Raw genomic sequence first — 13466 nt, 5'->3', positions numbered from 1 at the left:
GGCGCTGGCTTCAGGGGGGCTGGAGTGTGCAATGTGAGTTTAGGGATGTTGAAACCCACATGGAGCAAGGATAGAAAGTACTCCCGAGATAACACGAACACTGTGCACGTCATGAAGAACATCTGTGCCCGGTGAGCGTCCAATAAGCCCGGATAGCTCAGTCGGTAGAGCATCCGACTTTTAATCTGAGGGTCTAGGGTTCAAGTCCCTATTCGGGCGAATCAGCTTTTTGATTGTTATTCCGAAGATTTAAAATGAAGACTATTCTTTTTTTGGGGGGGGCTTTTTACTCTTTTTGTCGATCGCTCTAACTTTTCCACTGTTGTCATCCGGGTTTCTTAAAACCAGTAGCGAATCCACCTGTTATAGAAGTTTCCACTTACATTTAAGAATCAGACACTGCTTTCTGCCCACGTGGGCAGCCGTGACATCCAACATTCCGCATTTAATACATTTATGGACTCAGTGATTGAAAACGAACTCCAGAGCCCTCTGACCTCAAGCCCTCGTATTACAAGGCCCTTGCGCCACTTTTGCGTCATTTCTAACATGGGAAAAGTGACGCAAAAGTGACGCAAGAGGCTTATAAATAACCCCCCTAGTTTGTACCAAACCACCCGTCCTGCCGGTGCTGCATGGGGACTGTGTCGAGCTTTGCTACCAGTTAATATTTTCATTATCCTTACAACCAGTGACTGGACAGCTTGTTTGTAACAATGTTTCAAGAAGGTTTCCACAAGTGGGGGAGAATTTTTTTCCATATTTTTAAAGGGATGTCAAATCTGACCCCACTTTTTATTTCCAGAACTTTGTATTTTTTGCCACAACTTGTATTTTTGTGAGAGAGATGCAGATGAATTAATTGAGAGGAAAACAATGGAAAAGTGTAATATGCTGAAAGCGAACTTGGAGCCAATCGGTAAAAAGTGATGAGACGTCACTGATATGATATTTACCACCAGTGCCAAATTTGTTTAAAAAACATGCAACGGACCACTCTCACTCTTTCAACCCAGCGCCTGTGCCTCACACCCTCTTAACTCACTCTCAGTCACTGAGTCTCTTACTCTCTCTTAACTCACTCCCAGTGTCTGAGTCTCCAGGGTCCCTCTCTTAACTCACTCCCAGTGCCTTTGCCTCCCACCCTCACTCTCTCTTAACTCACTCCTGGTGCCTGAGTCTCTCACTCTCTTAACTCACTCCCAGTGCCTCAGTGTCCAGGGTCCCTCTCTTGCGCTCTCTTGTGCTTTATGATTCTGTGTTCAGAGTCTGTGCATTTCGTGCCTGTGTTTGTGTAAACATTGGTGTCTGTCTGTGTCAGTGCCTGCAGCGTGTGCAGTGCCTGTGAGTGATGGATGGAAGCAGCTGTCCTGCTGTCTGTCTGTAAAGGGACAGAAAGAGTCGTCCGATGTCAGTCTCTGTCCTTGAAGGAGCTGAATGGATGAACAGATTGGAAATAAAAACGATGTGAAAGGTGGTGCAGTCCTAGACCGAATTAAAATAATAAAATAGTTAACTGTTGTGACTTAATGTTTCCGCCCGGTCTCGAACCGGGGACCTTACGCGTGTTAGGCGAACGTGATAACCACTACACTACGGAAACTCATAGGGGAGCCTAAGGGCTCCTTTAGCTCCAATTAGCAAAGAGCGCCGGAGGCAGTTGGACAGACGCGGCGGTATGGAAGCTTTTCTAACGTTCTCTCACTGAATGCATGAACTCAAGGTTGCACAAGCATCGCCTCTCACTGAATGCACAGTACTCAAGGGTGCACAAGCATCGCCTCTCACTGAATGCACAGTACTCAATGCTGTGCAAGCATCGCCTCTCACTGAATGCATGAACTCAAGGCTGCACAAGCATCGCCTCTCACTGAATGCACAATACTCAATGCTGCGCAAGCATCGCCTCTCACTGAATGCTCATCACCGTGGGCTGCAGTAAGAGATCTCTCACTCAATGCACATTTCACTGATCGCTGCACAGGTCAGCAGACTCTCACTGACTGCATGTCACTGAAAACATCAGAGCTCGTGAGCTCTCACTGGATGCTCATGCCTGAACCCTGCACAGATGAAATATCCGCCAGTGAATATGTGCGAGTGAAGGCTGCAGAGCTATGGCCTCTCTCACTGAATCCAGGTCACTGGCCCTGCGCAGCTGAGTGTACCACACTCACATCTCATTGGAATCTCACTTAACACCAGTGACCGATGCACAGATAAGAGCTCCCTGTGCACATGTGTAGCTCTCACTGAATGCAGGTCACTGAACGCTGCGCAGCTGAGGTCTCTGTTCACAGTTAAGAGCTCTCACTGAATGCAGATCACTGAACGCCGCACAGCTGAAGTCTCTGTTCACAGTTAAGAGCTCTCACTTGTAGTAGCGCGCTCTAGTGTATGCACATCACGTAAACTACGTGACGTGCCAACGCCTGCGTAAGGCTGCGCGCGCTGCGTTATCCATTGGCGCGAAGAGCCGGTACGAGCAGTAGAGGCTCGGCGCTCTTTAGGGACAGTTATTGCTAATAAAAGGTTAATCAGCATCAAGGTTGCAGCGTCTTCATTTGGGGGCAATGAGAATATTACAATGGCGACAAGGGTGGGATAGCTGATCCCCAAACCACCCACAGCAAGAAAACCATGCTGAGGGACACAGCAACACACCGGCGGCAGGAGACGATCGATGCTAAACAGCACCACTGCGAATCTGAGAGCCAAGAAGAACAACAGCTACCAAACAGGTACCCTAAAGAGCGCAGCAGAGCCAAGTATCCCAAGGGGTCAAACAACCGCCTAGGGAGGAGACAGACCCCGGGGAAGAAACCACAAGAAGCGCGCCAAACCAGGCCACCATCCACCTAGTCAAGGGACCGAGCTGGATACCCTAGTAAAGAGCGAGGGGGCTGACGCAGGTAGTCCCCAGAGCCACGCAGACAAGGAAGAACTAGACAGCACGCCGGGGAGCCCCAGGGGCCAAACGAGCCACCAACCCACGGTCAAGAGCGAAAGGATGAGTGCGCAAACAAGATACGCGATGGCGCCGGTGCAGTTTCTACCCAGACCGGGAGAACCACTGATGAAGTGGGAGGACTGGAGAGAGTATATAGACAATTTAATTGGGGTTTTAGAAGATGAGAATGAAGAGGTATTTAAACCGTCGAGGAAGAAACGCATCTTGTTACTGAACTTAGGCCCCGAAGGGCTGAGGGTTTACAAAAGTTTGGTGCCAAAGCAAAGAGCCAGCACGGATGACGACGTGTACACCCATGCGATCGACGACCTCAACGAACATTTCAGACTGGCTGTGTGTGTGTTGGTGGATAGATTTAACTTTCAACAAAGAAAGCAGCGCCCAGGAGAGACAGTAGAAGAGTACGTGGCAGCATTGAAACGACTCGCTGCCACGTGCAAGTACGACAATTGGGAGGAAGAATTCATAAAGGACCAGGTGGTAATGCACACCACATGCATATCCGTGCAAGACAAACTGTGGGCCAGTGGAGACACCACTCTGAAAGACGTGATGGTCATCGTCAAGAGGGCAGAACTGGCAAGGAGGTGTGCGGATGCAACAAAGAAAGAGACAGCATCCAGCGCCATGATAAACAAAGTGGACGATGAGGAGCCCCGTAAAGATCACCAGAACAAGAAGATAGCTGACAAGGGAAACACCAAATGGAATAGCAATGGGGGCCCACCAGGAAAGCAAGCGGGAAACAACAGGAAGTCATGATACAGGTGTGGAAGCTGGTCACATGAAGCACACGACAGAAAATGCCCGGCGTTTCACGCTAAATGCATGTACTGTGGAATAATCGGACACTACGAGAAGGTGTGCAGAAAAAAGGCCTCCAAAGGCACGGTAAGGTTCATTGGCCAAGACAACGAAGCCCAAGAAGAGGTGACGGAGGAAGATGTGGTCACGGTACTATGCATATACGACCAGGTACTGGGCGTAGATGGACAAATCATGAGTATCGATGGCAAAAGGACCATGAAACCCATCTTAGAGATGGCCATAGGAGGCATCACGATCAGCTTGGTGGCCGACACTGGCTCACCGTACACCATCGTCCAGAGAGCGGTATGGGAGGAGAAATTCGCACCACACTTAGGCCCGGAACTGGAAAGACTAGACATCCGGCCGGTCACGTACAACGGGGACCGTATTCCAATGGCGGGTTTTAGACCATTGAGATTTGAGTTCCGGGGCCGATCCGCCTACTGCAAACTCTACGTGTCGGAGAAAGGTCCCTCTCTGCTGGGGTGGCTGGACCTGGGCAACCTAGGCATCAAGTTGGACCCAGGAGGCAAGGAGCAGATCTTGCTAACGGGACAAGGAACATGGCCAGACCTGGACAAATGGAGGAACGCATTTCCCTAGGTATTCGGAGGCACGGTGGGGAGGTTAGAAAAATTCTCACACAAAATAATCCTGAAGGACAAGGCGGTGCCGGTGGTACACAAGGCCAGGAATATCCCCCTAGCAGTACGTGAGGCAGTCCGGGAAGAACTCCAGGACCTGGAGAGGAAAGGGATCATCGAGCCCATCACGTGCGCGGAGTGGCTGGCGCCCTTGGTGGTAGTTAAGAAACCCAGCGGCAAGGTCAGGCTGTGCGTCAACCTTAGGGAGCTCAATAAGAACATCGTGGTGGAAAGGTTCCCCCTACCCAGAATAGAGGAGATGCTGGCCAGCACCCGGGGCATCAGATGGTACTCCACCATTGATCTGACCTCCGCCTACCACCAGATTGCCCTACATCCGGAGAGCCGCCATCTCACATCGTTCATTACCCCATTTGGATGTTACCAATTCCGCCGCATGCCATTTGGGCTGGCCTCAGCGGCAGCAGTCTTTCAGAAGTTAATGCAACAACTCTTTCAGAAAGCCACCGGAGTCCAATACTTCCAGGACGACATCCTAGTGATGGGCCGAGATAAGCTGGACCACGACGCAAAACTTGAGAAGGCGCTGCAAATCTTGGAAGGGAAAGGCCTCACGGCGAATGGTCCAAGTGCCGCATAGGAATGGAATCAGTGACATACCTGGGGCACGAAATAGGAGTGAAAGGAGTGACCCCAAAGGCTGAAAATGTGAAGGCGATATTCGAGGCACCTCCACCTGCCAACAAAGATGAAGTCAGATCGTTTATCGGCATGGCAGAGTATTACAGCAAATTTGTGCAACATTTCGCCTCAAAAACTCACCACATGAGGCAACTGACACAAGAAAACACAGAGTTCCACTGGTCAGAGGAGGCACAAGGTGAATTTGAAGTAGTCAAGAAGGCAATTGCTGAGGCCATCCCACTCCAAGGGTACGACCCCCAAGGAAGAACAGTGCTGACCACGGACGCCAGCGATAAAGAACTGGGGGCGGTCCTCATGCAGGACAGGGGACAAGGACAAATGGACACCATAAGCTTTGCGTCGTGCACGCTGACCGACACGGAGAAGAGGTACAGCGTGATAGAAAAGGAGATGTTGGCAGTGGTGTGGGCCACATCGAGATTCAGACAGTTCCTGTGGGGCACACGGTTCCAATTAAGAACGGATCACAAGCCCTTGCTGAAGGTGCTAACGTCGAGTGGGCACGCCGATGCAACGCCTCGGATCTCCAAGATGTCACTGAAACTACTAGAGTTCAGGTACGACGTGGAGCACATACCCGGAAACAAGAATAGAGTGGCAGACTATCTAAGCAGGGCGGCCGCCATGGAACCAAGTGAGGAAGACAACGCAGGAGCTGAAGAATGGGTGGCGCTCACAGAAGATCAGGAGGCGTCCATCAGCCTCCAAGAGTGGAGACAGGCATATGAGGAGGACCTGGCGTTGAAGGAAGTAAAGAAATTCGTCACCCAAGGATGGCCTGAGAAGAGGCTGATCGGGGGGAACTCAAACCATACTTTGAAATCAGAGAAGAACTGTCAATGGACGACAAGGGAGTGTTTGTGCACAGGGGGGAGTAGGTGATTCCTCCAGCGAACGTCATCAACAAGCTGTTAGATATACTCCACGAAGGGCATCTTGGAATCTGCAAGCTGAAATTGAGGGCCAGACAAGACTACTGGTGGCCAGGAATGGACTTAAGAGCGGAAAGGCACGTCAGGAACTGCAATAGATGCCAGGGGGCCGACAAAGCCCTCAAACCCCTCCCGTCCAGAACTGGGGCTATTTGATCTGCCGAGGAACCCATGGGAAGAGATGAGCGTGGACATACTAGGCCCGATTCTGGACATACGGGGGATCCAAAAATATGTGTGTGTCATGGTGGACCGGTATTCCAAATGGCCAGAACTAATGATAGGCGAGACCATGGACGCAGAAACCATCATCAAATTCCTGGCTGAAACGTTTGTGAGGGAAGGTATTCCAAAGACTGTTCTCAGTGACAACGGGCCCCAATTCAAGTCGGAAAAGTGGAACAACTTCATGCGCAGGAACGGCATCATAGCCAAACACACAGCCATATATCACCCCGCCGGGAACGGCCTAGTGAAGTGGTTTAATAGGGTGGTAATGGGGTCGATCCAAGCTGCCATATCCGAGGACAAGGACTGGGAAGTGGAAATCTGGCACATGGTTTGGGCATATAGAATCACTCCCACAAGCACGGGTTATAGCCCGTTCCAGATATTGAGAGGACGTGAACCGTTCACCCAAGACAACAGAGTGTGGAAAGAAAAAACAGTTACGAGTGAATGGTCCCTAGCTGTATTGTGATCCAACCTTGAGAAGGCTCAAGCAGTCTACACCAAACACTACGACAACAGAAGAAATGTGAAGAGCACCGGCCTAGAGAAAGGAGAGTGGGTACGAGTAAGGTTAGCCACTGTGCAGAGGAAGGGAGAGAGCAAATATAGCAAGCCCATGCAAGTGAAAGAAGTTCTGGGCAGAGCAGCCCTACTAAGCGACGGGAACGTGTGGTCGCAGGACCGCATGGCAAGATGCAACAAGATCTTGAATTGGAACCAAAGTGCAACAGACTTTGAGGATGAAGGGACTGAATCAGCCGAGCAGGAACCCCTAGAGACTATGCCTGGGGGGGTGGAGAAGGCCCACAAGAACTAGAGACAGGAATGAATGATCAGGAGCAAATGGCTGGAGGAGGTCGGAACGAGAAAGAAGGAGGCGCGGCTGCGCAGGCGAGTGAAGGAGGAGACGAAAGTGAGACCACCAACACCCCGGTAAGACTGACCCGCAGGGGTAGGGTGGTGGTCAAACCAGCCAGATTCAGAGACTATGAAATGAACAGTGGACTTTGAGTTATTGATGTTGTATTGGAAAAAAGGGGAGATATGTAGTAGCGCGCTCTAGTGTATGCACGTCACGTAAACTACGTGACGTGCCAACGCCCGCGCAAGGCTGCACGTGCTGCGTTATCCATTGGCGCGAAGAGCCGGTACGGGCAGTAGAGGCTCGGCGCTCTTTAGGGACAGTTATTGCTAATAAAAGGTTAACCAGCATTAAGGTTGCCGCGTCTTCATTTGGGGGCAACGAGAATATTACATCACTTTGGTCAGGTCACTGAATGCTGCACAGCTGAGGTCTCTGTTCACAGTTAAGGGCTCTCACTGCCGAGGTCTCTGTTCATAGTTAAGGGCTCTCACTGCCGAGGTCTCTGTTCACAGTTAAGAGCTCTCACTGCCGAGGTCTCTGTTCACAGTTAAGAGCTCTCACTGCCGAGGTCTCTGTTCATAGTTAAGGGCTCTCACTGCCGAGGTCTCTGTTCACAGTTAAGAGCTCTCACTGCCGAGGTCTCTGTTCACAGGTAAGAGCTCTCACTGCCGAGGTCTCTGTTCATATGTAAGAGCTCTCACTGAAGGTTGTTTACTTAACTCTGCTCAGTCGAGGTCTCTGTTCAAGGCTAAGAGCTCTCCCTGAGTGCAGGTCACTTAACGTTGCACATCTGAGGTCTCTGTTCAAAGTTAAGAGCTGTCACTGAGGTCAGGTCACTGAACGCTGCACAGCTGAGGTCTCTGTTCACAGTTAAGAGCTGTCACTGAGGTCAGGTCACTTAACGTTGCACAGCTGAGGTCTCTCTGCACAACTAAGAGCTCTCACTGAAGGTTGTTCACTTAACTCTGCTCTGTCGAGGTCTCTGTTCAAAGCTAAGAGCTCTCCCTGAGTGCAGGTCACTTAACGTTGCACAGCTGAGGTCTATCTGCACAACTGAGAGCTCTGACTGAATGTTGATAAGTTAACTCTGCACAGCTGAGGTCTCTGTTCATAGCTAAGAGCTCTCACTGAAGGATGATCACTGTAACTCTGCGCAGCTGAGGCCTCTTCTCACAGTTAAGAGCTCTCACTGCCGAGGTCTCTGTTCATAGGTAAGAGCTCTCACTGAGCGCAGGTCACTTAACGTTGCACAGCTGAGGTCTCTCTGCACAACTAAGAGCTCTCACTGAATGTTGATTAGTTAACTCTGCACAGCTGAGGTCTCTGTTCACGGCTAAGAGCTCTCACTGAGCGCAGGTCACTGAACGCTGCTCAGCCGAGCGCTGTTAAGAGCTCTCAGGGAATGGAGATCCTTGAACCTTTCCCCGTCACCACGACCTCGGCCTCTCTTAAGTGTAGGGTGACCAACCGTCCGTAAATTTCACGGACAGTCCGTAATTTCGGCCGTCTGTCCGTTGTCCGTGAAGGATTCTTTAACGGACGCCATTTGTCCGTAATTTTAACCGGGCACGGTCGCACATCCCTAAAGCAGGCACAGCTTCCACTCACCTCCCTTCTTAACTTTACATGACGCATTCAGGGCTGTTTGCATCTGAATAGATGCCCCTGCTCTTGAAGCTGCAGCCCCCACCCCTCACACCTCAAACCCTTAATGGGCTGTTAAGAGGTGCTTGAAGGTGGCTGAGAGGGAGGGGCTGCAGCTTCAGGAGCAGGGGCATCTATTCAGATGCAAACAGCCCTGAATGCGTCTTGTATCTGCAATTTGTGTGACATTCCCTTTCTGCCCAGGGCCCCAAACATCCTACAACCGGTCGGTCTGGATTACTCCGAGGCAGCACGTGGTTCTCATCACAGCATAGAGCTCAATAACTGTCACTAAATTGTAAACAAACCTCGATTCTTCAAACATGCAGTCTTTAATGTAAAAAAAATAAAGAAATGGCACAATCGCACCCACACTGATTAACAAAGTAAGGAGGACAATCAGTTAAATCAGTTCTCTCGGAGTATCTCAAGTACTGTACATCACAGTGAGGGCTGGTAAAAGTAACATTTTGGAAAGAGACTGACTTCTCATTGTCTTGTCCAGGAGGGGGTGAGGAGCCCTACCCCACCCTGGAAGAGACCAAGATGATACTAGGATACTGCATGCCCAACCCTGTGCCCACCCTGGTGGATCCTGGTCCCCCTCCTTGCCACCCCCCTCCCCCCAGTGATGGCTCTTGTCCCTCGCCCCCCCACCTGTGGTGGATCCTGTCTCTGCCCTGGGTGGCTTCTGTCCCAGTCCAGGAATATCTTCTGCAGCTCAAAAAAGCTCAGCTCAAAATGAATATGAAAAGAGGGCGAGTGAGTAAGTGAAGGGATGGGTGGATGGCTGGATGAATTAGTGAAAGGGTGCATGGATGAATGAAAGATTGAATAGATGGATAATAAAAGAGGATGGATTGATGAGTGAGTGGTGGAAGTATGGAAGGAAGAAAAGGTAAATAGCTGGATGTATGGGTGGATGGGTAGCTGGATGGGTAAAAGGGTGGATGGATGAGTGAAAGGATGGATGAGTGAAAAGGTGGATGAGTGAGTGAGTGGGTGGGTGGGTGGATGGATGAGTGAAATGATGGATGGATTGATGAATTGATAAGTGCAAGGGTGAATGGATGGACAGATGAGTGAAATGGGTGGATGTAAGGATGGATGAGTGAGTGAAAAGGAGGGTAGATGGACTAAAGGATGAATAGATGAGTGAAGGAGTAAAAGGATAAATGGATGAGAAAAAGGATGGATGAGTGATAGGGTCAATGGATGGATTCATGAGTGGATGAGTAGATGGATGGGTGGGTGGATGGATGGATGGAAGGAAGGATTGCTAAGTGAGAGGGACGATGGCGAGAGAAAGGGAGAATGGTGGATGACTGAAAGGGTGGATGGGTGGAAGGATGAGTGACTGGGTGGATGGATGAGTAAGAGTAAGGATTGCTGGATGGGTGAAAGGGTAAATGGCTGGATGGATGAGTGAATGGATGGATGGGTAGAAGAGTGGATGGATGAGTGTACAGATGGCTAGGGTGAAAGGGTGGATGGATGGATAAAGGATGGATGAAGGGATGGATGAGTGAAAGGATAGATGGAAGGATACATGATGGATAGGTTTGCAAATGGTTGAATATGTTTGGATATGGCTGGGCTTACTTATATACCATTGCGCGACCTATGATGTGTCTGTAAAACTTATCCAATTGTCCTGAAGTTTTGTCCTGAATTTAGACCTCCTGTCCTGAATTTGTGTCCTGAATTTTGACCCTTTGTCCTGAATTTTTACACTCACCGTCCTGAATTTGCACCAATGCCAGTTGGTCACCCTACTTAAGTGTGTCTTTGTTTTGTTAGTTTCCTTACGTTGTAGTCTGCAAAACCGTTTTTATTTCTTCTATATGATGCTTTCCTGTGTTTTGGGTTTTCTGTAAAAGCATCGGTAGGATGAATGTGAATATAAATAGCGCCTCCATGCAAAATCCAACACTGTCATCCAGCGCTGCACGTGCTCCATCCTTGCAGTCATTAAGGGCTGAAAAGTCCCTCCCGAGCACGCTCCCTGGTGGTCTAGTGGTTAGGATTCGGCGCTCTCACCGCCGCGGCCCGGGTTCGATTCCCGGTCAGGGAAGTGGCATTTCTTTTACTCTTTATTTCAAAACTGTTCGATTGATTGTGCTTTTGGTGGATTTTTTAAAATAGTATGTCATGCTTACTTACACTGATTACTTTATAATATTCGAGGCATGGTTCAAAATTAACACATCTTAGTGACATAGAGGTTATTATTACTCTTTTAATGTCTGTTGTCGCCCCCCTCCCCCACTGATGGGTCATTGGAAGCCCTGGGCACTGACCTTAAGAGGTTAAACTAAAACAATACCCAAACTACAGAAATACATCCAAATTATATAGAAATGAAGGAATATTTTTGATAACCCACAATCATAAATCGTAATTCTAATGAGAAGGTTGCAGTTTTTCAACGGGGGCTTTTATTTTTCAGAGATAAAACCATCGACTCCGCTCTCGCGTCTCTGGGGCTGATGAGGATGGCGGTGAATGGGAGCACTAGAGCAGTGTCCACAGGTGACTGCAGAGGGGGGCTGCACCCCTTGTCCTGTGCCAGTGTGCTGTAAACAGGTGCCCGCACACGTGTGTTTGCCAGACAGGGGTCCTGTTAGGTGTATTCTGTCACAGTGCAGAAAGGTTGCACAGTTGAGCCATGACACCTTTTTACAGCCATCTGGGTCAGGAGTCGTCGCGTCTGTGTTTTCTCTGAGCGGATTCCCACACACTGTACATGGATTTACTTCGATGATGTCATCGTTGCGTCACTTTAAGTGTTTCAACTACTAGCAATATCTTCAATAAGCACATCACTGGTTGTAAGACTTGAAACCCTCCTGCCTCTGTGCGCTCTCAGAATGGGAGCCGGTTTATGAAAACCGACTGGGGCGCCTGGAACTCTTACAGTGAGAGTCCAGGCGCTGGCTTCAGGGGGGCTGGAGTGTGCAATGTTTGTTTAGGGATGTCGAAATCCCACATGGCCCAAGGCTAGAAAGTGCAACTGAGATAACATGCACACATGAACATTATTTACACAATCGAGGAAACCAGTCGCCATAGTTCGTAACCTGAAGCCCGGATAGCTCAGTCGGTAGAGCATCAGACTTTTAATCTGAGGGTCTAGGGTTCAAGTCCCTATTTTGTTATTCCACAGATTTAAAATGAAGAGAATTTCTTTGTGTGCTTTTTAGGTTTTGCCTAGCGATGCGCACGAAGTGCGCATGCGCTAAAAAACCTTATGAGTTAGAGTGTGGAACAGGTACCCGCCCCACTCTCCCATTGGCTAGCTCCATAAATGGAGGCTAGCCATTGGGAGACGGCTCAGTCCGTGAATCCCGGACCAGATTCGGGGGCTTTCCCGAGAATTTTTCGCTTTTGGCGACGTCACGCTACGTCAGCCAAAAGACCTCGGGAATGCCCCCGAATCTGGTCCGGCATTGAGCCGGCACCCGCCTTCCTGCTCGGGGCCGGGGAATTTCGTGAAAAACACCCGGAGCGCTTCATAGCGCTTTTCTGCCCTAGCGAGTGCTGTATGTATGTATGTATGCTCACCTCGTTTGTAATTAAATTGTCCCCTGGCAGGCTCCCAGGGACCTTGCCGCTATTGTTTATTTTCACCTCGAGGGAGCCCACCCCTCGGCGAATTCACTCCCCGCCTGCAGTAGATGAGACGGGCCGCCGCGCTGCCCGCGACGACCCGGAAGCTGAGGGGGCGACCCGGAAGTCCCGCCCCCCCAGCGCGGACAAGGAGAAGCAGCTGCACCCACCGGCAGGGCTCCATGGTGGAAGAAGAGCCCCGCCGCCGCCCGTGAGAGCACCCGGCCCCAAGAAGCGGGACCGGGTGAGGAAGAGCTGCAGCGAAGTCCCGCCCCCCCCAGCACGGACCAGGAGAAGCAGCTGCACCCACCGGCAGGGCTCCATGGTGGAAGAGGAGCCCCGCCGCCGCCCGTGAGAGCACCCGGCCCCAAGAAGCGGGACCGGGTGAGGAAGAGCTGCAGCGTCCAAGTACCGGTGAGTGCGGCCGCAGAGAAGGGAGGGGCGCCGGGACACATCCATTACCCCGAACTCGCTACATGGACGTGCGGACCGGATGCGTCTTTTGACCTTCTGACTCAGGTGAGAGCCATCCCGTCCACCCGATGCTGACCGCAGTAGCCCCTTATTATCTCTCTCTGACCTCATTCTTATTTTCCCTCCCAGGTCACATCGAATAGTTCTGGATGCACCCGTCCAGTACAGTACTCCCACCTTTGGCACGGGGTGCCCTGGTCGTTTACTGTACTTTTTACCACGTGGCCGACTTTGTATCCAGTAGTCGCCACCAAGGTAAGACCCCCTGCCACTGTCAGTCATCACGCCGCTCGCACTCTCGTCCTCTGATAATCACCCCGTACTTTTTTTCTTTTCTTTAGTCTTCCAAAGAGCACCTGGACATCCACAGAGCACAGCAGGTGAAACGTGCATCATTTTACATTCCTTCCGACTAGCGGTTCTTCCATGATTTCCTCCCCCCCCCGCCCTCCTCTGTGACTTGTATACCTTTGTGGGGTTCTTCTTGTGTTATTTACACACAATATTAATATCCTCTTTCTATGTAGACTCGACTAAGGTCTCTCCCAGAGACTGTTTTTAGACCATGCACAACTTGAGCTTCTTACATGTCACTATATGACACTATATTACCTTCTCCT

The 13466-nt window shown here is 50.4% G+C and overlaps 2 non-coding genes across 2 annotated transcripts; one reads left to right on the top strand and one right to left on the bottom strand.

Annotated features, from left to right (window-relative positions):
• Window positions 1-1530: 1530 nt before the first annotated feature.
• On the bottom strand, window positions 1531-1603 carry TRNAV-AAC (transfer RNA valine (anticodon AAC)). Its single transcript has one exon. It is a non-coding gene; the product is annotated as a tRNA-Val (tRNA).
• Window positions 1604-10765: 9162 nt separating this feature from the next.
• On the top strand, window positions 10766-10837 carry TRNAE-CUC (transfer RNA glutamic acid (anticodon CUC)). Its single transcript has one exon. It is a non-coding gene; the product is annotated as a tRNA-Glu (tRNA).
• The last annotated feature ends 2629 nt before the right edge of the window (window positions 10838-13466 follow it).

The sequence above is a fragment of the Lissotriton vulgaris genome, chromosome 1_1 (genome assembly GCF_964263255.1).
Source record: "Lissotriton vulgaris chromosome 1_1, aLisVul1.2, whole genome shotgun sequence".
NCBI classification, from domain to species: Eukaryota; Metazoa; Chordata; class Amphibia; order Caudata; family Salamandridae; genus Lissotriton; species Lissotriton vulgaris.
The sequence above is the reverse complement of the archived record's forward strand: the minus strand, read 5'-3'. Positions and strand labels throughout refer to the sequence as shown.